The sequence below is a fragment of the Lampetra planeri genome, chromosome 41 (genome assembly GCF_965212315.1).
Source record: "Lampetra planeri chromosome 41, kcLamPlan1.2.h2, whole genome shotgun sequence".
Lineage (NCBI taxonomy): Eukaryota > Metazoa > Chordata > Hyperoartia > Petromyzontiformes > Petromyzontidae > Lampetra > Lampetra planeri.
In genome coordinates this window covers 1,132,741-1,156,438 of record NC_136147.1, presented here as the reverse complement: position 1 = coordinate 1,156,438, position 23,698 = coordinate 1,132,741, and the positions used below count along the sequence as shown (strand labels likewise).

The 23,698-nt window shown below is 49.6% G+C and overlaps 1 protein-coding gene across 1 annotated transcript in view; it reads right to left on the bottom strand.

Annotated features, from left to right (window-relative positions):
* The window catches only part of NDNF (neuron derived neurotrophic factor), a 29,799-nt gene extending 16,351 nt beyond the window's left edge, over nucleotides 1–13,448 (bottom strand). The window contains exon 1 of the mRNA XM_078613281.1: nucleotides 13,338–13,448. The gene's annotated coding sequence lies outside the window, so the exon portion shown is untranslated. The remainder of the gene's footprint in view (nucleotides 1–13,337) is intronic.
* Nucleotides 13,449–23,698: the final 10,250 nt, after the last annotated feature.

Genomic DNA, 23,698 nt, shown 5'->3' with positions numbered 1-23,698 from the left:
ATTCGATATTATCTGAATGCAACAGCCCATCGTTTAAGTAGTTATGGCAAATGGCCTTCACGCTTCTTGTACAACATTGAGTTTTTTAGTGATTTGCTCACCTTTCCTATGCTTTGCACTCCTATCGTGTTTTTGTATTTGTTTATCATTGCAACCTTCTGACCCGCCCCTGCTGGATGTCTCTGAGAAAAAACGGGCTTCATAGCTCATCGGATTTCTCCAGGATAGACAAAGATTCTGATTCTAAACAGTTGAGTTTGCCGGCAGCAGTCTGCAGGGACTGCGTGTGGTCGATTTTACCCACGGCATTCATTTACCACCGCGTAGGTTGTCGAGGCTTTCCTGCTGTACGGCGTTTTTGGGTCGTATCCCGTGTTGCTCAGCACGACGTCTGACGAAGAAGAAAGACCGATATTCAGTTTCTGAAGAAGCTCCCAAAGAATGTGGAGTGAAACGTTGGACATCATGCCAAACAACACTTTGGTATATAAACCTGAAAGTGCACCAGAGAACTACACTGCGCTATTTATTTAATGAGCTGTGCTAAACAAATACTTTACCCAACAACATAAACAGAAGATACATTTTATTGTTGATGATTAAAGTCCAAAAAAGAATCTCCATACAACGTTACGTGATGGGCCTACTGGGTCTCAAGGCGCGTATCCTGTAAAGAGATTTACCGCGCTGCATCAAAGATTATTGAAACGACCGCCGTTTCAACTTTCAACATAAATCGTGGTGATATTTCATAGCTGACAATTCCACTTAGAAACATGCCGACCAAAAAGATTCATGCCACGTGGAGATCATGCTGAGCGATGAAATTGGCTCATGCGCAGGAGCCAGATGGATTTTTGCATGGCGAGAGCAAGGCAAAGGCTTGGGAGAGGCCTTCATCCAGCAGTGGGCAGATCATAGCTGATGCGGAGAATGATGCATGATGAACCTACAGCCATCAGTATAGAAGGCAATACAGTTTGTGGTTTGAGATAATCTGTTGTCTTAAGAATAAATATAAACGTGTTGGTAAATGTGCAATATCTGCAGATTATTTTGTATATCCTTAAGCAACACCGATTTAAAAGACAGTGGCTAAAAGCGCACGTAGCAATTCGCGAAAACTTTTCTCGACGAGGTGCAGTGTAATTTGACTGTCTCTCCTTTGCACGGCGTTTGAAAAGCCACGAGCAAAGCAACGCGTTATAATTACTGTGCGTGTGTCCAGTCGACCCGTCCATTCGATGGCATCAGGAGTCGCTTGATGCGGAATCATTTTACGAATACTCCATATTATCATCATCATCATCGTCGTCGTCATACTGTGTATAGCACGTGAAATAAATTTAAAATGTATTTAAGTTGCTCCCGAGTTGACACGTTGCTTATGTTTGTGTTTGTTTGTCTGTAAGTGGTCGCTCCTTTCAGAATTCCCAACCCCCCCGCCGCCCCGCCCACCAACCAACCCTGTAAACAGCTGTAGCTCTTCCAAGTAAATTACACAGCGTGTCCTCGCTGCCCCAGTCAACAGTATAACCCAGCAACCCAAACACTGGGCGCTCTTCACGCACTGGTCGGGTTTGTTATTTGAGCGATCCGAGTCGCCGGGTCTCCCCCGACGCACAACAGGGGGGGGGGAGGGGGGTACTCTTATCCCCGCCTCTCCGGTTTCCATGACTTGCCCACCTCGTGCGCCACCACTGGCAAAACACGCTTGATCTAAAAGGATGGTGGCGGGCGCTCTAAGCCGTTGAACTGTGGCTGCATTCACACTTCCCTCGAACGCTCGACAATGAGGTCGCACAGGGCTCAATGGAAATCGGGTTTGGCGGTGTGAACATTTCTGGCTTCAACGAGGCTTACATTAATCTCCAGTGAAAGAGACGCTATTAGCCACCTTGTGACCGCGTCAATAACTATACTTGGGGACACTTACCGTCACGCCAGGAACCGATCGTAATAAGAAGAAGAGCCCACCGCTGGCTGAAGGCCTCCCCGCAGGAGGTTTATTGCCCACACTTGACCACGGTGGTCGGTGTGTGTCCGCGAAGGGCGCGGACTGGGGACCGGTTGAGATATCCATCACCACTGACGTCGTCGACCGTGGTCAGCAAAGGGCTCAGAACACAGTTCACAAACCCCACCACTTCTTTCATACACTGATGGTGCACTTAACAATTCCTCTGTATGGAAATTGCAGTCCTAAATTAACACCAACAGAAGACGTCCCAGTTTATTCGGGACTTTTTGGACATTGCTGCCATACAGATTGACAACCTGATGCCAAGGGGCCGTATTGAGCGAGGGCCCTACTAAAAGCGCCCTGGTTGATGTTTGTAGGATCCATTTCAGAGCGCAAATAAAGGCTCCATTGTCTGTCTCGTAAAGGTCTCAGTAAGTATCCACACACACACATATGTTCGAGCTGCTCGCATCCGGCCCCAAGACTGCAGTGTCATTAGTTCTTTTAAGACCCAGGAATGATGCCAATAAATCGTTGTTTTTTTCAGTCCCTAAATGTGACATTGATGTATAAGCTTCGTTGGAAATGCCAGTGAGTGTGGATGACATATATTGACACTGGAGTTGCTCTTATTACTCAAATTGCATGCTTTTTGCCCTGTGCACGGAGAGATAAAATATTTGTAGACCATGGCTTATTCACATTACACTCTCATACCTATACATACAAAAAATGCAGCTCTTTCAATGATTAATACTATTTATATATGTAATAATATAAATAATATCTAGCTCTTTGTGGATACGCTGTTCGATGAAGGCCTTGGCCATGTGTTGGTCACGGGAGGTTGTTAGACCATACTTCACACCGGTCAAGTGCGTGCTTGGGGAAGGAGGGGAGAACTCTGGACTCGTTCAGATATACACATTTCCCCGACCGGTTTCAAAATCAAATACGGCAATGAAAGGGGCATACATGGCATGAACAGAGTAACAACCAACAATGAGACAGAGCCTATGAAATATTCCGTAAATGCTGTGGTGTAACAGCTACCAGAGGCCGTCATCCAGCAGCAAACAGAGACTGGAAACTACAGTATACCAATGCACATTGATATACCAAATCACCCGGAATGCACCCAGTTTAATGGAATATTATAAACTCAGAAGCTAAGCAGGTTTTCAACCTGGATAGCATTTGAGGTGAGTGACCACCAACGCAGCAACAGGTTGTCACAGGGCTGCCGCGGAGCGACGCGGTGGGGCAGCAGTGGGCAGTGCAGCAAAATACAATGTTGTTCTGTACTTCTATGTTTCCACGGCCATGCTCCACGCATTCGCCAAACCAGCACCGACCAGCGTGCTCGAGGCTACGGTCACACGTCCCCCGCCACTCCGCACGGCGTGCGCAGGCCCTCGTCTGGCAGCGGGCCGACAATTGGGCAGTACGCGCACCATGCCACCTCGCGCCCGCGTGGCGAGCTAGCGGCTTGTGGGAGACTGCTAAGGCTGGGAGGAGGGAGGGGCAGTCCAAATTAAAGTGGTCCAGTGACCACCCCCCCACCACCACATCGATCCGTTGAGCGGGAACGAGTGTCGCATCAGCGTTTGCGTCCGTACTAATTGCACCACTCCCCCCCCCCCCGGTGTTTGTTACTCGAGAATTACCGATGCCTTCGCTAGGCCATGAGAGCCAGCAAGCGTATTTGTGTGGTAACCGAATATGTTCCCGTGGAGCCCTTAGTGCTCATCCACTGCTGTACGTCAGCGCCTCCCCCATATCGTGCGTTCGTGGAGGTTATTTTGGCCGCGCGTCACCACGCTGGTCAGTCCCGATCCGCCTGCTGCTGAGATCGATGCCGTCACCATCCTGGAATCTCACCCAGATCCGACAGAACGCTGGCGAACAGAGGGGACTAACGCGTACGCCCAAAAATAAACACCTCATTCGAGACCAAAAACATCGCACCTCCCGGCTTTGACATTCCTGGAAGACACTGGTGGTGTAACCATGAACCGCATCAGAACATTAGCAAGCCGACGAACACATCTCCATCACAAATTTAAAAAAGTTAAAGACCAGCCTCAGTAGAGTGTGATGGTGGCAATGAAACCTACAATGTGGACCGTACAATCAACCACAGAAGTCTGCGCTTCAACAGCGGAAGAGCAAAACGACACAAGCTCTCTCATCATGGGACCTCTTTTGCCAGTACCAAAATATACTAATAGGGTTTTTACCCTTTTTTCTGGCAACAAAAACTGACACCTTTTGGAAGGAATCATGCTTACATTAACCACAATACTTGCAGTCAAATGCAAACAAAAAACAATACTCTGATAATTTATGCATTGTCTTTGAAACTGATTGGTCCACACCAGAGACAAACTCTCTCATGAAGCCCTCTCGTGGCCAGCATACCTCGGACATTGCAATTTCGCTCCCGAACATGTTGCCACCATGCGCAGGAATACAACCCATGCAGGGAACTATCATGGCTCGAACCAAGCTCTGACGGGATCGCGGGGGCATTCCGGGTGATGCGCACAACGTTGCATCTGGCGCGCCGTTCCAGTTGCACGATTTCTGCCTTCCGAGGCCAACGTTGCAACCAATGCAATCAGCAATTAATGCAATCAGCGCCGTGTATCACATGAGGTCATCTCTCCTCCTTAGCATTAAAATACTAACCTGGTGAATTATTTTCCAAGTTCTCAGGAATATAAAAGCACCACACAACACAACTGTTCAACTTGTGCTCATTGCATGCAAGGCGATAAAAATCAATGCGCAGTGACCGGTTTAAGACACACTTGTGATGTTTGACCGTGACGTTCTAATATGTGAGGTGACTACAGTTGTTCTTCGTTTTTGCTCGATGAGCTTTATCCTTCACGTGGAATCTGATGAATTCTAAGAATCGTTCTCAGAGGTTTGGCTCGAGTAGCAGCCCACAGTATTTCTTACAACCTATAAATGGACTAACGTTCCTTTACGAAGTAACGCGATTCTCCCCTGGGGAAATGTCGAAGACTGCCTGGGCATGTGCGCGTGATTTAGTTAAGGAGATACGCTGCCGTGTACCTCTGTGCTCGCAGGTGCGATTGTGTATACATTGTACCGACAGCATAGGTCTAGACGATACAATTATCGATTAAGGCCATTTGACTGACAAAAAAATGGTAATCGTCTGTCCTTTTTTTGTGGTCAATTACTCGGGGCCAATTGAAATGTGGTGGTCGCACCAGACTTCGCGCCTGGTGATACTGGAGACGTCACCAAGCCCCGCTCATCACCTCCCGTTCAGCGGCACACGTGGGGAAGAAAAGTGATAAGTGTTTTTCGTTTCTTTCCGGATCAATTACTTTCGTGCTGCCCGATGAAGTCGAACGATCGAACCGATAAATCGGGAAAATACTCGTTCACTTCAATAATCACTTTGCCCGAAGGCTCCAGTGTACAGATGAAGTCAATTACACAGAGATCATGGCTTGAGATGGCAAGTTGGTGTACATTTCAAATGGATGAATTCTGACGATAATTGTATTCGCACGGTCGGTAATTTGCATGGTAGAAATGCGCTGTACGCTTCTAAAGCAAATATTTTTTCGGGGGAGAAAAAGAAACCTCGTGTTTTATCTTTCATTGAATGTTCCGGAAGGGTTAAAACATCCTGGGGAAGAGTGAGCAAGTGGAGTGGCCGGGCTCGTTTGATGGTGGCAACAGGACACGCGCTGTGGCATCTCCTAACAGCTTTCTTAAAAACAATTATCTGCACCATTTATCTCACATTCTTGAGCTGTAGATACATACACACATATGCACACATACACACGCACACATACACACGTTAACACTCGTACAAAACAAAGACGACCATCCGCATCGTCTACACTCTACACACAGACGGGTGGCTGTTAGCGAGCACCTATGAACGGCCAACACGGCACACGAGGGGGTGGAGGGCCAGCACCACGCCCGGCCGCCTTTGTCTCCCCAGTGGTGATGTTAACAAACCACACCCAAGTACTAACTTTAAGGCTGAGTTGACCTAGGGGAGGTCCAGTATTGGTTCAGATAATCTTCACTGGTGGTGGCCATGAGCGCTCCCCACACACAACAAAGACCCCCGGTATAGCCTCAACAGACTGCTGGGGCAAGTGCTGTTAGCGAGCACCTATGAAGGCCGGCACGGCACACGAGGGGGTGGGTGGGCCAGCGCACACACACACGCAGACACCCACGCACACACATACGTACACACACACACAGACACCCACGCACACACACGCACACACGTACACACACAAGTACACACGCAGACACGCAGACACCCACGCACACGCACACACACACACAGACACGCACACACACGTACACACACAAGTACACACACACACGCAGACACGCACACACCGACGGGCGCCTCGCGGGGCGCTGCCTCGAGCTCCTCCTCCTCCCCGGAGGAGTTCGAGGCTGACAAAAACAAAACATGGACATCTGTGCAGCTCCCGGGAGCGCGAAGCCTCACCTCGGCGCCACGACTCCAGCATCTTCGGGGGTCGCGAGGCCGAGAAGACCGGTGGGGGTGGGGGGGCTGAAGGAATGAGGAGGGCATGAAGGATTGAGGGGAGTGAGGGAATGAGAGACTCAGGGAATGAAGAAATGAGGGAGTTAGGATCGAGAGACTGAGGAATGATGGAATGAAGGAGCTAGGATTGAGGGACTCAGGGAATGAATGAGGGAATGAATGGACGAGGAAGTGAAGGATCGAGAGACCTGTGGGTGTGAAGGACTGCGGGATTTCACGGTGGACAAAACGCGTGGTGCAGCATGGCCACTGTAGGGGTCTGGCTCTCTTGGACCTGCATGGACATGAACCGACCAAGCCGTTGACCCCCACTGTGAACCAGCGTGGGCCTTGAAGCACAGAGGGGCAGTGCCGGATTATCCTCGTCGCAAAAGTAGCTACATAATGTAGTAGCTACGGGCCCCGCACTTTCAAGGGCCCTACGCTAAATGCTTTCAAGCTATCAATTCCAGTTCAGTGATTCTTCAACTTGTATGAACGACCGGGTGTTTACGGTTAGCGATTTATCGTATTATCTGGCTGTATATCAAATACAAAAATACAATGACTTTACTGTGCAAGTTAAAAATGTGTGTGTTTTAATATTTAAGTGTTTTTTTAGGGCCCCTTCCTAACATATGCTACAGGCCCGCACTATCTTAATCCGGCACTGCAGAGGGCACGGTGCGCAAGTCAAGAGACGGGTTGGATCAGAAAGCCAAACGCAAGCTGCAGAGACGCCCAGCACACTGGCCGTTCGGAGTAAATCAGTGAGTTCGGCCATGAGGTCCATCGCTAGGAGGAATGGTGATGATGGTGATGATGATGGCCGAGTCTTACAACGACTGACTACGTACGGTGCGAAAGAGGTTTCCACGTGCATTCAAACATAAATCGGAGTGGCAGCCAAACGCGGTGGGACTCGGAGAAATGAGATCAGCTCGCGAACAGGCAACTGGAAAGAGGCCGTTGCAATCGAGATACCGCCACGAGGGACGGCGACGGCTCGGGGAGGCATTCATCCAGCAGTGGAGTGATCATGGCTGATGATGATTACGATCTAGACACGTGTGGGACAACGTAGGCCTAATCGGGCCTCAATTTCTCACCGCATACTCTCCCGATCGCCGATAAACTGGAGTAAGCGGCACGTGACTGATATCCACAGCCACATTGAGAATGAATACTTGATGTGGTGTGGCGGACGAGTAAATATTTTCCGGATCTCCAACCACCCCCCCCCCCAAAAAAATAACCCAGCTGAAATTAAGCCCTGGGGTCTAATAAATTCAATATGAACCTTTGGCACTCTAAACACAATATATATCATCCCCTGCAGTGTCGTTACAGCAGAGTGTGTCAGTGAGCATTGCCTTCGGATAATTGAGTCCAGGTTGAGCAGGCCGGCGTGTCGCCTCCACATCCACGCCCCTAATCACGTCAATTAGTAGCCGTCACGTACCCGGCCGCCAGCAACTGCAACCCGTGCCCCCTGCGAGCCCCGAGGTACAGGCGCAGCCCTGCAATGTCTTCCTCTACGCCACTGCTGGTCAAAGGGCCTCCGCTAGGGGGCGCGCTGGAGAGGTCCCTCCAGCGGCTGTGTCTGGGCCTCCTCTTGCACGGTGTAGCAGACGTCTTGGAAGAGGTGGGGGTAGCCACACTCTACCCCACAGCACGAGACCTGCCCATCGTCTAACCGTGCTCTTAACTGTGGCGGCGTAGCCATTCAGACTGCATGCTGGGTGGAAGAGTAGTGGGGATTGAGTCCGGGAAGTGGATTCAGAAATCTACGCATTGTTTTCGCGTCCGCCGCGGGAGATCGCATTGAACCGGTGACCTCTGGATTGCAAGTCGCGTGCGCTGCTTACCATTACACTGCTGTGTCAGCATTCACTCATAGGGGTGCCGCGGTGGCGAGATGTTAACTACTTTGCCTCGTATACAGGAGGTCGTGGATTCGATTCCCCGACCCTGACGATTGTATATCTGGAGTGTGCATGTTCTCCCCGTGGTAGCGTCGATTTTTCTCCTGGTCCTCTGTTTTTTTCCCTCCACATTTAAAAGCTGCTCTCAGCCACACATTCAGTTCTTTTGGAGCTGGTGGTTTGTATAAGGCTGAGAGCTTTTTGCACGTTGCAAAGCTATTACGTAGACCTTTGCGTGATGGTGAATCTCAGTGTAACTACCAGCTGACAATCATCCGTGCGAGTCGCGCGTGTTATCCACACGTGCACTGCTATACCACGCATACTACACGCTAAGCTGCGTGTCGAAGGAGCCGCATCAATGATCACACCACAGTTAATGGTACAAAGAGGAAGAAAAAACATGCGCATTTCCTTTCAACTGAACAGATATTGACTTTTCGGATGACTGATCTCCGGGCAATATACAAGCATGCCAGCGGCGTTTGAGTTGCTAGCGAATAACACCGTCTCATGAGTGTTAGGGAGCGAATCTAATACATTCGTGTGCCCTCGGTGTTGAACATTTATCAAGGAAACGGACGAAGAAGCAGCGCTCATATTTTTCACACACATAAAAACTGTGACCTTAAAAGGAAAAAAACTAGTCAACGTTTCGGGCAATTATTCTCCTAATGTATGTTGAACTTCTTTTGCACCGTACGTAGACATCCGTGCTAATCTGAGGTACAGGGTGAAGTCCAATACACTAAAAATAAAAAGCAGTTGTAAAAAATTGAGTTTTCAATCTAGATTTAAAAGTGCATAGCTCTAGTGGCTTCCGTATATCGGAAGGAAGAGCGTTCCAGACGGCCGCAGAAGTGCATCTGAAAGCGCGCGATGCAGTGACCACTGCCATAGCACATGGAAGTAGTAAGGCAATGTTATTGACGAGTTTGTTGAGTTTGTTGTTATTATTGTTGTTGTTATTCGCACTTGTGGACTACTACTGCCAACAAAGTATCACCGCCTAATGAATTGATTCATGTTTCCATATGCAGAAGGCCGGTCGCTCGAAACGTCGACTTCATTGTCTGCGTGGAAACACGCTTATTTATTATTATTTTCACGCAATATTAAGCAGGCTCAGCTCGAATGCAGCATTGCAGTACCGACGGTGAGGAATATAGCTTCGGGAGGCCTTCATCCAGCAGTGGATTGACCATGTCTGAGGAGGACGAGGGGTACCAGGCGAGCGGCGTGCTCTGCTCGGAATGAATGCCGCGTTGACTCTCAGTCAATGATACAATTGTTATAATAATAATAATCTGTGTCGCGAGTTACCTGCCTGTTTGCTGGCTCGGCTCCTCTCCACCGCAACAATAACTCTCTAGTTTGTGGTTGCGGCGGGCCGTTGCCACCGAAGCTGGCGGGGTAACTGGCTAATCGGGATGTTCCGTGTAGCAAACACTCAACCGAGTTGAAACGGTGGACGATGTTGCAATAGAGAGCGCCACTGAAGATGTGGGATGTCACGGATATCGAACACTGTGTCACGTGCCGTTAAGCAAGAATTTGCTCCAACTTTTCAATTCGCGGCTTCGATTAACGTAATTCTTTCGCCATGATATTATTTCAATCTTAGGGAATATTTACAAAATAAAACCTCACGATACGTATTTGTCTTGGCATTGTATTACGTAAACGAGCAAATTGCTTTTAGTGCTCCGAGTCCAGGATTGTAAAACGTGTATGACAATGACAGCTGTAGAGCGATGGGTCCTCTCCGCGTGGTATTAATAATAATGATCCTCACTGAAACCCCAAGAACACGACCACGCACATCGCTGTAAAGACATGGGGAACAGAGCCATGATCGTCAAAGTTCGACTGAAATAACGTGATTACAATCTTCAACGGGCATTTACACACAGATAGTTGATGCGATGCAGTGTAGCCCGTACCGCCTCTAACATTAGCACCCGCCTCTGCTCACCTCTACAAAGTCAAAGATCCTCCGTGTAGCCTGAAGAGACTGTTGGGGCAAGTGCTTTTAGCGAGCAGCACCTATGAAGGCCGGCACGGCACACGAGGGGGTGGGTGGTCAACACCATGCCCGGCCGCCTTTGTCTCCCCAGTGGCGATATTTACACACCACACCAGGTACTTATTTGAGGCTGAGTCGACATAGGGGAGGCCCATGACCGGTTCAGATAATCGTCATTGGTGTTGGCCGTGAGCGGGAATCGAACTCGGATCACCGGGTTCGCAGTGCAGTACGCTGACAGCTACACAACCGCTCCCCACACTCACCTATACTCACATTTCCAGTGCTCACCAATACCCATGCAACTGTACTTGCCTCTACTCACATACCCACCTATCCTTACCCACCAATACGTACGACTCACAGCGTTTGACAACCGCGACGTCAAAACCTACGCATTCCCCTATCCATTATCCGATCATATCGACGTCGTGCGATGGAGCCCACGAGACAGCCCAATAAAGTCACCGGTGACGTTGCCGCTACGACCACAAACTTCGCTCTAGACTCTAGAGGACCACCGTTCATCCGCCGCGGGGAACGGAAGCGATAACATCAGCTTTCGAGCGTGGGTGCTCAGAGAATGTGTTGCATCTCGTAAGGCCACGAGTTGAGCGCTCGCGGTGGCTTTCGGGGATACGTTGATCCAGCGGTGGATAGAACATGGCTGACGATGACAATGACGATGGCGATGGTGATGATGATGATGATTGTAAGGGGTGGAGTGTGTTATACAGAGAGTTAAGACTCGTGGGTGGTTTTCGTTACTGGGGGCAATTAGCGGCGTTGTTTGTTGAATTCGCATTACCAGGCTGCTGTGAAGGCACGCGGGATAGCTGGGACGTGTGCGTTGACTGGGAACATTAGCAACGTGAGCCATTTGAACAATTGGATGCGCAAGCTGGGAGCATTTTATGCAGACAGCTGTTGAGCGATATCAAGAGCAAGGACGAGGCACACGCACAGACACAGACCGCGAGCTGTTACAGCGAGCCACGGGTGCCGCTGCGTTCACGAGTCACACAAACTCATCCGCTGTGCGTGCGATTCCCGGACAGCACCGGACACAGCCGCGCCGGCGATATGTATGTACCGTATGCTGAACTTCTTTCGCACCGTACGCAGCCAACCGCGATAATCGGAGGCGCGGGGGGAAGGAGAACAAACTAAACACGCACAAAAACAATCCTAACGCAATGAGTTTTCACTCGGGATTTACAAGTGCATAGCGTCCCTGCGGCTTTCTAATGAGATAATAACTGGGACTCAAGGATCGCAGGGCACGCCACCTCGCTCAGCCAGCCACGCCAGCCACTTTCGAGTGGACAGGAACCATCCATTACGTGCATCATTGCGCCCTGTTTTGAAAACTAAACGCGTGTTTGTGGCAAGCGGCGGTGGTGAAGTCGCGGTTGTCGTAGCACGTGGGCGCGCGCTAACACCTGAACCGGTCCTTGGGTTGACTCAAGCCTCAAGATGGTGCGATGCTTTGCACATCGCGGGGGAGATAAAGGCGGCCGGGCGTGTTGCTGGTCACCCCACCCCCTCGTGCGCCATAGGTGCTTGATAAACCCGCACTTGTCTCAACGTGCCTGTTGTGGCAGTGGTAGCTAGCGCGCCAGCGTGCCGTGGGCCAAACCCCAGTTGGATTCCCAGCCACGGCTCACGCCAGTGACGAGAGACATCAAAATCAAGCCTGGTGTGAAGTATGGTCAACTGCCCCCCGCCCCCCCCCCCCTCGGAATGGATTGACATTGCAGAGTGAATATAGCGCTACGGTCAGGACACTGCGCTATGAACCACCCGCCAACCTGAGTTTGAATCCTGGCCACGGCTCGCATCGGTGGCTCGTGAGATCAGAACTGATCCTGCTATCGCTCCCCTCTCCATTCAACCAACAGGCGCTGCCCAGCGTGGTGAAGTATGGTCAAGTAAGTACCCACGGGACCCACGCGGGCACATGGGGGAGGGAGGGGACGGCGACGACATCCTCATTCAGCAGTGGTTTGACCAGAACGGAGTTACCGCACCGCTGTGCATGCAACATGCAGATCACGGGTCAAGGCAGATAATGATACAACATTCAGATTACGGGTCAAGGCAGATAATGATACAACATTAGATTGCGGTGGGAAGTGGGGGAGAAAAAAAACCACCCCGTCTGTACCTTGAGGCCAAAATCAAAATCAAATGTTTGTAATGTAGGAAATACCGCGGCCACTTGCCCCATTAAGGTTAGCTCCTCTTAGATATGCGATACTCTTGTGATGCGCATCACCGCGGTGACCGGGACACAAGCCGCCCTGCGCGCACGTGCGGGGCGAGACGCGGCATCTGCACGTGCGCTTCGTTAAAGAGTTTATACTCGCGAAATGGCGATTAAAAAAAAACCCAACAACAACCTAAGTTCTAGTCCCGGCCACGGCCGACATCAGCAAGCGGTCGTGCTGGACTCCGCCAACCCAGCGTCGTGAAGAATGGTTCCACATCCCCTCGATCACAGAGACTACGTGGGGATGCCTTCATCCAGCAGTGGATAGATGACAAACCTGCATACATTGTTCGTCATTATCATCATCATCATGAGCCATGTTTATTCCACTGCTGGATGAAGGCCTCCCGAAGCCGTCGCTATTTGTCACGATCGTGCGACGCACAATAATCCACCGGGCAGCGACACGCGCGCCGACTTGAATCTCTTCATCGCCTACGGTGGACGTGCACTCTGGGACGCGTTCTCATCCCTTATCATTCACATTATCATCATCATTATCACGTTCGTCTCAACGTGAGAACAAACTTCGAAGAGCTAAGAGAAGCCGCCGTCTCTCGCTGGCTAACCCGCTCACTCACCTTGCGCAGGAGCGAGGTGACGGCACGTGGGACCTGCGAGGCTCTCCTCCGCTGACTCTGCGGCTGCTGCTGAGACGCGGCGCGCCACTCCTCGCTCGCTCTCTCGCTCGCCGCGCTTACATCCAACTAAAGTGCCCGTGCCGGCTGCAGCACCCCTATAGCAACCCCCCCCCCCCCTAGAGTACCCCTACCCCGTCTGCCCGCGGATCCCTACCCCACCCCTCCACCCCACCCCCAACCCCCAAACCGCAAAGACAAAGATCCCCCGTTTAGCCTTTAACAGAATGTTGGGGCAAGTGCTGTTAGCGAGCAGCACCTAGGAAGGCCGGGACGCTACACCAGGGGATGGGTGGCCAGCACTACCCCCGGCCGCCTTTGTCTCCCTCGTGGTCGATGTTTACACATCGCACCAGGTACTCGTTTGAGGCTGAGTCGATCTAGGGGAGGCTCCGGACCGGTTCAGATAATCGTCACCGGTGTTGGCCGCGAGCAGGAATCGAACTCGGGTCGCCGGGTTTGTAGCGCAGAGTAGCGCTAACCGCTGCGCTACCGCTCCCCACTACAGCGGGCAGACCCCTCAACCCCTCCCATCCACAACAGCCACAACCACAACAAGCTCTCCCACCCACCCTCACTGCCATCACCACCAACTCCCACCGCTCCGCGCAGTGATGACACTCGCGCGCCGTGGCACGCGCCCAGGGCCCGCGGGGAACCTCTGCAGTTGACTATTGGGAGGTCCTTGTATGTGTGTGTGTATGTTGAACTTCTTTCGCACCGTACGTTAGTCAACCGTTCAAATCGGGAGCTGCGGGGAAGGACTACAAACTAAAGGTGCACACCAGACACACTCACTATGCAACGGTTCATAATCACGTTCGGTATTCGAATGATACAATGGTGAAGTCGTGGTGATTACAGAAAAATATATATAGTACACGACGTTGCTTTCATTGCATGCAAAGCCGCGTCAGTCGGGAGGATTGTTCGACCAAACTTCACCACGCTGGTCAGTAGCGCTGGTTGGTGAATGTGGAGACCCACGACTCGTTGCAGATGTCACTCGCCAGTGACGTTTAGCCGTAGCCTGGAATCGAACTCTGTGATCGTCAGGTCGATAGCGTGCTGCGCTAACCACAACCACACCGCCCCCCACCAGCACCCCTACGTTATTGCGCCGCTGTGCAAAAGGATTTTAGAGATACTGGTGCTCGCCACGGTAATGTGGAATTACCGTTCGGGTGGACAGTCGTGAAATCTCCGCCGCTGCTCACCCCTTTGCTCGCCTTCCCCGCCGCCCCTTGCCGTGCGGGGCGCATTGCCCGCGTGCGGGAGCGGTCTGCTGGCCGACTCCGAGAGCGTCACCCTCTCACGGCGCCGCCAGCGCTTCCACGGCTCAACCCCCGCCGGATTTCTAAGACGCGCGCGCACATAGCTACAGGACTCTAAGACGCACGTAGCTACAGGACTCTAAGACGCACGTAGCTACAGGACTCTAAGACGCACGTACCTACAGGACTCTAAGACACGCGCGCACGTACCTACAGGACTCTTAAGACGCCGTCCCATCATTTTTGCTTAAGAACGCAGGGTGAGCGGTGAGTCTTATAACCCGGAATGCGCGGTACCACTCTCAGCTTCAGGGAGATTCTAGTAATAGCATCTATTTTGTGAAGCGCCTTTCACATTGAAGAATCTCAAAGCGCCGTGCATAAAAACAAAACTTCGCTCACAAGTTATAGATACAATCTAGGCGAGATGGAAAGCTGATAATAACGATGTCAATGACTACTCTCGAAATTCCAACAAAATGAGGCGCTGCGATAAAAGCGAATAATAATACTCTGTAATTAATAATAATCACAGAGTAATCCAATTAGGCTACAAATTTAGTTGTCAAATCTTAAGTTACAGGGAAAACCTCGTTGTGCAAATAGGTGAGTTTTTTTAAGACCCGATTATAAAAGTAAAACAGACTCAAAATCCCGAATATGGACCGAGGAAGGGGGGAGTTCTACGGGAGACGGAGTGGGTGGAGATCCTTCTCCAAACCAGGGTCAGATGGGAACCCTGGCAAGACAAAAGGCTGCCCTCAGCCAGCCACGCGATCCTCTTGGTCCACCGAGGCTCTGGTTTTCGTGTTTCATCTCGAGGTGGTCGGTGGCTGCCGAGTATTTAGAATGTGTCTCGCGCAGCCATTTCCTGTCTAAGTGATTGGGGGTTGCTGCTAATGGGCCTAAGGAGGTGTTAGCTTATTTTTTCAAGAGTCACGTTTTAAATGAATTCATTGAGGGCCCGCTTGTGTGTGTGTCTGTCCGTGTGTGTGAGACACACAATCGCCCAGGCCACCAGGCCAATGAGTCCTGGCTGTAAACCTTATAGGCTCAATGGGAATTTACAACACTGCCATTCTTAAGCCGAGCAATGCAAACTCTCACATGCGGCCAACGACCCGCACCTCCATATAACGGCTCAGCACCAACTATTTATTGTATTTGTTTCCAGCAACGCTGCTTTGTGCCCGAGTTAATTGACATATGGTTCGGATTATGAGACGCGCCGTTGCTATTTATTTTCAAGTAACCTTTGGAAGTGCGTCTTATAATTCGTTATAGATATATATAACAACCACCGATACGGCGGGCACAAGTTTGGAGTGCGTTTTACTTTCCAAGAGTGTGTTTTCGTCGGAAGAATACGGAGTGGTGGCGCAACGGTTGGCGCACTGTGCCACAACGAACCGGGTGACCTAAGTTCGATTTTCGGTCACGGCTAACATCAGTGGCGAGTGATAACTGAGTGAGCCGTGATGGGCTCCCCCGACCCCCGTTTTTCACAAAGTCTCGCTGAGCAGCGTAGGTGATGTATGGTCGAACAACCCCCATGAACGACACACGTGCGGGAGGCCTTCATCCAGCAGTGGATTGATAATGCGGCTGTAAATTATTACCGAGGGCAAATTGACGACGTGCATGGCGCAGGGCGCTAAACCACTCCAACCGAAAAGGAAATGAGTAGGCGTCATTTAGTCGGCAGAAAGCGCAAACCCAACCTTGAATACGAGACCCACAGTGACTGGTTTCCTTCTGTCAAGGCAGGCCGCTCGCAATACGCAATACAAAGAGTCCGCATGGTCATCGAACAATGTCACTTTCCAGAATGTGCAAATCCCTGCGACGTTATAATTCGCTGTGATTACATAAAAATGGAGCGAGGCTTTTGCACACACAGCAGTTTAAGCGCGTGTGTACGCGATGTGGGCATTAGTTGGTGTGCCCTGGCCGGGTTTTGGAGTCGAGCCGGTGTTGTGTGTGTGTGTGGATCAGAATCAGCATCTTTATTTATACTGGGGGAATCCGATGAGCAGTAAATCTCGTTTTCACAGATGTTCCAGTCGAGGCGGGTCAGAACGTTAGAACAACAAACAACACAACAACACGATAGGAGGTGCAGAGTATATGGAAGGTAAACAAATCACTTGAAAATAGACAAATAAAACGAAATAAAGAACGATCTTACCAGGTGAAGCCCACTGTGATATTAACTTACATTTTTTTCAGAAGCGACCTGGCCACAAATGATAGCTCAACAAATTGGCTCATCGTGCGCTGAAATCTACAGCGGCGCAGCGAGAGAAGGCGGGGGGGGGGGGTGTCCGCGTGCTGCGTGATTGATAACGTTTCCGCTCAACCCTTTTTAAGCGGGGCTTTGGGGGATTTTTTTAGAAGAAGAAGAAGAGAGGGAAAAAAACCCCTCCGCTGACGTCAACTACCGGGAACGTGAGAGCGAGCTCGGGGGGGGTGGAGGGGGTGGAATAATGGGCGAGCGAGGGCACAGACGACCACTGTCGCTACTGCTGCTGGGCTCCAGTCGCGACGGATCTCGGCTCCGCCACCTGAACCAAGACTCCCGCAGGACGAGGTCGTGAATTGGGCATTTGTCTTTGCCTGACCCCGAAGACGAACATTAGGCTCCCCGGAATGCCATTTACACGTTGCGCGTATTGTATCCCTAATGATGTAAACGAACCTTCACTTGTCCTCATCTATTTGACAGCGTTCCGTTTTTTAACCCCGCCCGCCGCCCCCATAAAGGGGTGTGTGACTCCGTGATTGATTCCGACTCGCGCTGATTTATTTATTAATATTAAGTGATTAATGCGGTGATACTGCTGCTAGCTGTTGTGCATAAGTACAAATGACATATATAAAACAACTAGAGACGTTCGTTCGGTAACATCGTGGTCCGACGTTTCGCGCCATGACCTTCATTCGTAGCGCATATGCTACGGGGTGGTCCATTTATAGACATCCCACTGATTTATACCGTCCCCCGTCTGACATTCTTCTCAGCAGTTGACTGAAAGTGTGAAATCGATGGCTTCGTATCTTTACAGAGGAGGGAGTTAAATCGATTGAATGAGTGCGTTGACATTGGTGGGACACACGCGGAGAATTTGAAATAAAATGTTATCTATACACCGTATAATATTTTAATGGGGTATCTATGCATGGATCATCATATAATCTCCTGCACGTTTTCAAGGCGAATACTGCCGTGCCTACATAATTCATTACTTCCAGTGTATCTGTAATGATAGGATAACGTAAGATGACTTCATGCACGTATTTAGTCAACGCTATGGGCACTTGCGTCCCGGTGATTGAGCGGTGGTGCAACGGTTAGCGCACCGCAATGGACCTGGCTCTTCCGAGTTCGCATCCTGACTGAGGCTAACATCGGTGTGAATCAGCAGCATGCCACCAGCCCGCACTGTGCAACGTGGCGAGGTACTGCCGAGTAACTCCCATTGCCCTTCAAAGTGCGGGGAGGGAGGCCTTCATCCAGCAGTGGATCGACACAGGGCTGCCAATCGGCAGCTCGGAGATCCACACCGGAAGCGACTCGGTTGCAATCGACTCAAATCGCTTGCATGCGGACGCCTCTGCAACCAGTTGCGAGCAGTTGCGCAACTGATCGCCGCTCAAGGATGAGATGAGGATTTAAATCCTCACGAGTGATATTGAGTTACACTATGTAGGTGCACTCCATTGCAAATAGGAGACAATAACAGCGCACACAAAACATCTAAGCTTCCTTGATCAATGTTTTAACACGCGCCGAATGAACACATCGCCCCGTGCAGCAATGAGCGTGTAAGGGTTTACTGACACGTGATGATTAATGTGTCAGTGGCGATTCTGTATGGGTGGGGGTCTCGCCTCTCCCTCCTCCCTACCCACATCTAATGGATGATGGATGAAGGCCCCACCACGGAGTGTTTGTCATCGGGGAGATGTTTGACCATACTTCACCACACTGGTCAGTAGCGCCGGTTGGCGAAGGGGGGAGGAACAGGACACGTTCAGATGTCGCTCATCCGGCATAGGAACTCGGGTTGCCAGGTTCGTAGCGCAGTGTGCTAACCGCTTCGCCACCGCTCCTCCACTCCATCCATTCACTCACGAATCAAAATACATCCTGATTACTCTAATGATCTCCATCCGTCCGTGTCTTCTCTCTCTACACAACGGTGCACTATTGTTAAACGTCCCATTGTACGTGTAACCGCCTCTCCCCCGAGCCATCTGGTTCGCTCACTTCACCTGCGCTGCCACGTCACGACGCCACGGTGAGTGCACGGAACGAGAGGCACCTGTCCGGCTCAATGTGCATCGCGTCAATGGGTTACCGAGTGGTGGCGTGGTGGTCAGCGGGCACTGCTCTCAGCACGCGCCCACGGCACGTGCACGAGGAGTCGCTGAGTGATGTATGAGCCAACCATCCAGGAGTGGATCGACAGAGCGATGTAAGTTTCAGGTTAACGTTCAACTGTTATTAGAACGGGACACATACACATTCCGAGCACATGCATGCAACACTAGTTTTAATCGTCTCAAATAAAGTTATGTAACTTATATAGTCCCACTTGTATAAATGCTTATAGTTGAAAAATTAAAGACCGCAAGATTAACCAATGTTCTAGATCGTTTTCAAAAATAATTGAATCACATTTTCACTCAATGCAATTTGCTGCAGAACTACATTTCACTAATTCTGCACATTATGCACTCATTCGATAAAAATGTTCCATTAAAACAAGCTCCTTCATACATTGAGAGAAATAAAAATCACCCATATTATATATGCTGTGGTACACGTACATGCAAGTTGCATCTGCGCCTGTGCTTACACATTTTATATGAATACGTTAGAGCCCCTGATTAATCCACTGCTGGATGAAGGCCTCACCAAGCCATGTCGGTTATAGAGGTTGACTCTACTTCACAACGCTGGTCAGTCTCGTGGGTTGCTGGTAACGTCGGCCAAGGACCAGTTCGGATATCGCTCGCCACTGACGTTGGCCGTGTTTGGGAATCGGACTCGCACAGCCAGGTAAACGGCACTCAAGTGAAATATATTGGGAATGGAATGTAACCGTCAATAGACACCACACACACACATTAACTCAAAGGAGATCTCGACACGTGGAGAGTAAGCGTCGGGCATCGTGTCGGTCCAACGCTGCTGCAAACCGAAACACATCCAGCGAAAACTCTCGCGGTAGACACGCAGAGGCAGAAGGCGAATACAATTACCCCGTTGGAATTTACACTGAATGCGCTTAGAGTGCTCCGCGATTAGCTGACCACTCCACAATTACACGGGTGGAATGTTTGCTCGCAGTCGCCTCAATCAAATGCCAGCGGCATCTCGAGACGCAGTGTTAAAAGTTTGCTGAGCACGCTCGCACTGCACACACGCGCACGCGCACGCCTTCGACGCAAAGACGACTGAGTTGCGTCTACATAAACTAAACTATAAACGTAACTAATCTAATTTAACCAGGTAAACCCCACTGAGCTTTATAACTCTTTTCAGAAGCGACCTGGCCACAAATGATTGCCCAACGAAGTGGTTTATCGCGTGGAAATGTATAGCAGCCAAATAGCTCAAAACGCGCGTTTCTAAATGTGGAGAGAGAAAAAAACCGGAAGACCCGGGGATAATTCCGCGCGACCAAGGGGAGAGAGACACGCAAACTCCAAATATACAGCAGCAGGCGTCAGGGTCGGGATCGAACCTACAACATCCTATATACTAGACGAGGTAGTTAACATCTCGCAGCCGTGGCGCCCTAACACTGTGACTCCCCGCGACCCACCCACCCACCGGACCGTATGCACACAGCAGCGTGGCAATGTGTGCATCTTGCATTGGTCGTGTAGGCGATGGAGAAAACAACAAATCGAGACACAGAAGCCACGTGCGATGACGCGACACGCGGTCACATACCGCCCCCTGCAGATAAAGCCTTCAACAGACTTTTGGGACGACTAAGCAACCTATTAAGATCGTCACGGCAGATACCTATGGCGATAGTCAACGATAGGATTAGGGTGCCAGCGCCACGCCTGGCCGCCTTTGTCTCACCAATTCTGACGTGTACACACCGTACCGTGTACTCAATTGAGTCTAAGTCGACCTAGGGAAGTCCCAGGACCGGTTTAGATATTCGTCACCGACGTTGGCTGTGAGCTGGGAATCGAACTCGGGTTTGACGGGTTCGTGGTGCAGTGCGCTGGCCACTGCACCAGCATCCCCACCCCCAGATACGCGGCACATCCAGCGAGCGGTGCATTGGTAAAGGGACTTAGTGGTGGAGTGAGTGGCTGGAAATCGGAAGGTTGCGAGTTCAAATTCTGGTTGAAGGTCGATAAGATCAGCAACACTTCGTACGGGAGCCCGCGCTGGTTGCCATTTTGATATATTCGCCCCCGCCATAGAAACGCGGAATTTGCACCGCAGGCTCAGGGTTGTAAACAGCAGATGAGCCCTAATGCCTTGATGCTAACATGTGCGGGACATCGCCGTGACTTGTGTGCGGAAACATTGGATTGGTTAAACTTGGTGGTCGGTCACGAATACTGCAGAGCCGTCAACCCATACGGTTTACCCGTATTCCTGTACAGGGAAATTGTGTTTTCAGGTCCATACGGTGTACAAGGGAGTGTTGCCGAACAGCTGTTTCAAGTGAAACAAGGGAGTGTTTCTCCCTTGTGATGGAACTTTGTAGGATGAACGTTGAGATTTATAAGGACACGGGGTGGCCAATAATGTCTGAATGGGTAGGGTTCTGATAAGGGGTTGACAGGTATGCTACTGCAGTTTTGCAAACATTGGGATTGGGTCACGTAGCTTGCTGTGTTAGTCCACTAAAAGACGGGGCTTAAAGTTGAGCCGCAGCCTTGTGGGGCTGAGCTCCGGAAAATTGCCCACCGAGAAGTGAATCCGTGAGTAAAAGAGGGGGTGGGTAACTGCGTGCCTCGAGTCAGTTGAAGGTGGTCTGGCACAAGGCTGACACGGTGCAGGCTGGCATCGTAGGGGGATGGGGGGGGAAGTGTGATTTCCGTGTGGCTACACGTGGCGGCAACACAAGCCTCCGCTTTAAGAGATCCCATGGCACCGCGCGCGCAAGAGTAGCCCATTGTGTTCTTGGGGGTCGTGGCCCAAATTGGCCACTCGCTCTAAGTCACGCGCGATATGGTGACACGAAACAGGACGGTACAGACACAGCTATTCCGTTATTGAATGGCAGTAATGCGTTCCACTGCTTGAGCGTATTGGCACAAGACAAAGGAAAGTGGAAACAAATGATGAAAAGTGTAGTGAACACCTACGGATTAATTATCTGCCCATGAATCGTGATGACGGTGAATGCGTTCCACTGGTACGAACAGACGTTACCGAACAGCCGTTTCAAGGGAGATATGTCACGAGCCAAACTTTTCCTTGCAATACGTTCAGAGCTCAATACGAATATTTGCTGCACAACCCAAACAATAACACTCACAAACACCAGAGAATGTGATTCTTTTATTGTGTTTACGTGGAGACAGATACACGAAGATTACATTTGTCTGCTTATTGTTGTACGATGTATCCACGTAAAATAAATATGGCATTTCTTACACGTCTGTCTTAGATCGGCAGGTCCCCAACATTGATGCAAGCAAGCCCGACTCTGCTGATGAGACAATGTGTGTCGAAAACCAGTGCAGACTTTTGCTTGTCTTGTATCAATGGCTGCTGAAATTATGCGCTCCCAGAAGGCCATGCGGCTGATGGGTTATGTAAAAAATAAGTTATTTTTCAGTCGAGAGACGGATATTTTGATACTCCTACTGATGCTCCTGCTGTTGTGGAGTGACTCATGCAGCCAGCTATGGCTGCAGGGTTTGTTGGTACATATTGTTTATATCGTTTATTGTGAAATTTCGGTCTCAGTTCCTATGATGACTGTTACATTGCTTATGGCTTTATTTTGGTGATTTCAAAAACTTTTTTGGTTTGGCCATGTTTGTTTGTTATAGTACGGAGTTTGAATGATGGCTTTAATCTAAGTTGTCTTGTGGTTGTTGTTGTTTGACTTGCATCCCACTGGGATTTTTGCACAGCGTTGGTGTACGGTGCTTTTTTCTGGAAGACTTTGCAGTTTTTCCTGGATTTTTCTGTTTGCGCATTGTCACTTTAAGATGTTTTCTTGTTCATGTTTTTGTTTTTTGTTTATTACGGTTGCACCCAAGCCGAATGGCTCACAGTGCTATACCAAACAAATAAAACTGAAATGAAATGAAACTATGAAACTGATATATGAAGGAAAACATTGTCTGCATATGTTTTTAATTATTAACTCGTTCATGAAGCCTGTCTTCGCCAGGCAAAAGTTTTCAAGAAAGATTATAATTAACCCGATATATATTTTTTACAATTTTTACCTACGAGCAGACACTATTTGTCCACAAAAAAAATTGTTGACGCTTTGATTCAACTTTTTATATTTAAAGAAGTATCCATCTGAAACCACTCAATTTAAATAGTCTGTTTCTATTTTTTTGCATTAGAAAGGAAATAAATGTATGAACTTAATACTGTTGATGGGAAGCTCCTATCTTTTACTGTTATCGAATTATTCAGATTTGAACATCATAAAATGTGGGGTTTTTTTGTTCAAAACCACTTTCCACCGATATATCAACAACATTTATGAAAGATAAAACAATGGTTATGGCTTTCATTTTATTTAATGTTGAACGCTCCATAAAATGAAAAAAAACTCAACATGATATTTTTTACGCTTTCTGAATGACACGCACAACATTTTTCATGTGGCACTTAAAATCGAGATTTGGGGGCCATAACATAAAAAGTCTCGGATTTTCAAATTTGTCCTATTGCTTGTGTCATAAAAGCTACCTATGTTGCAAATTTCAGCTTCCTTCCTTGCCGGAAAGTACGCTAGAGGTTATTGAGACATACATACAGATTAAGGTCTTTATTTTTTAGATAATACGCATCCC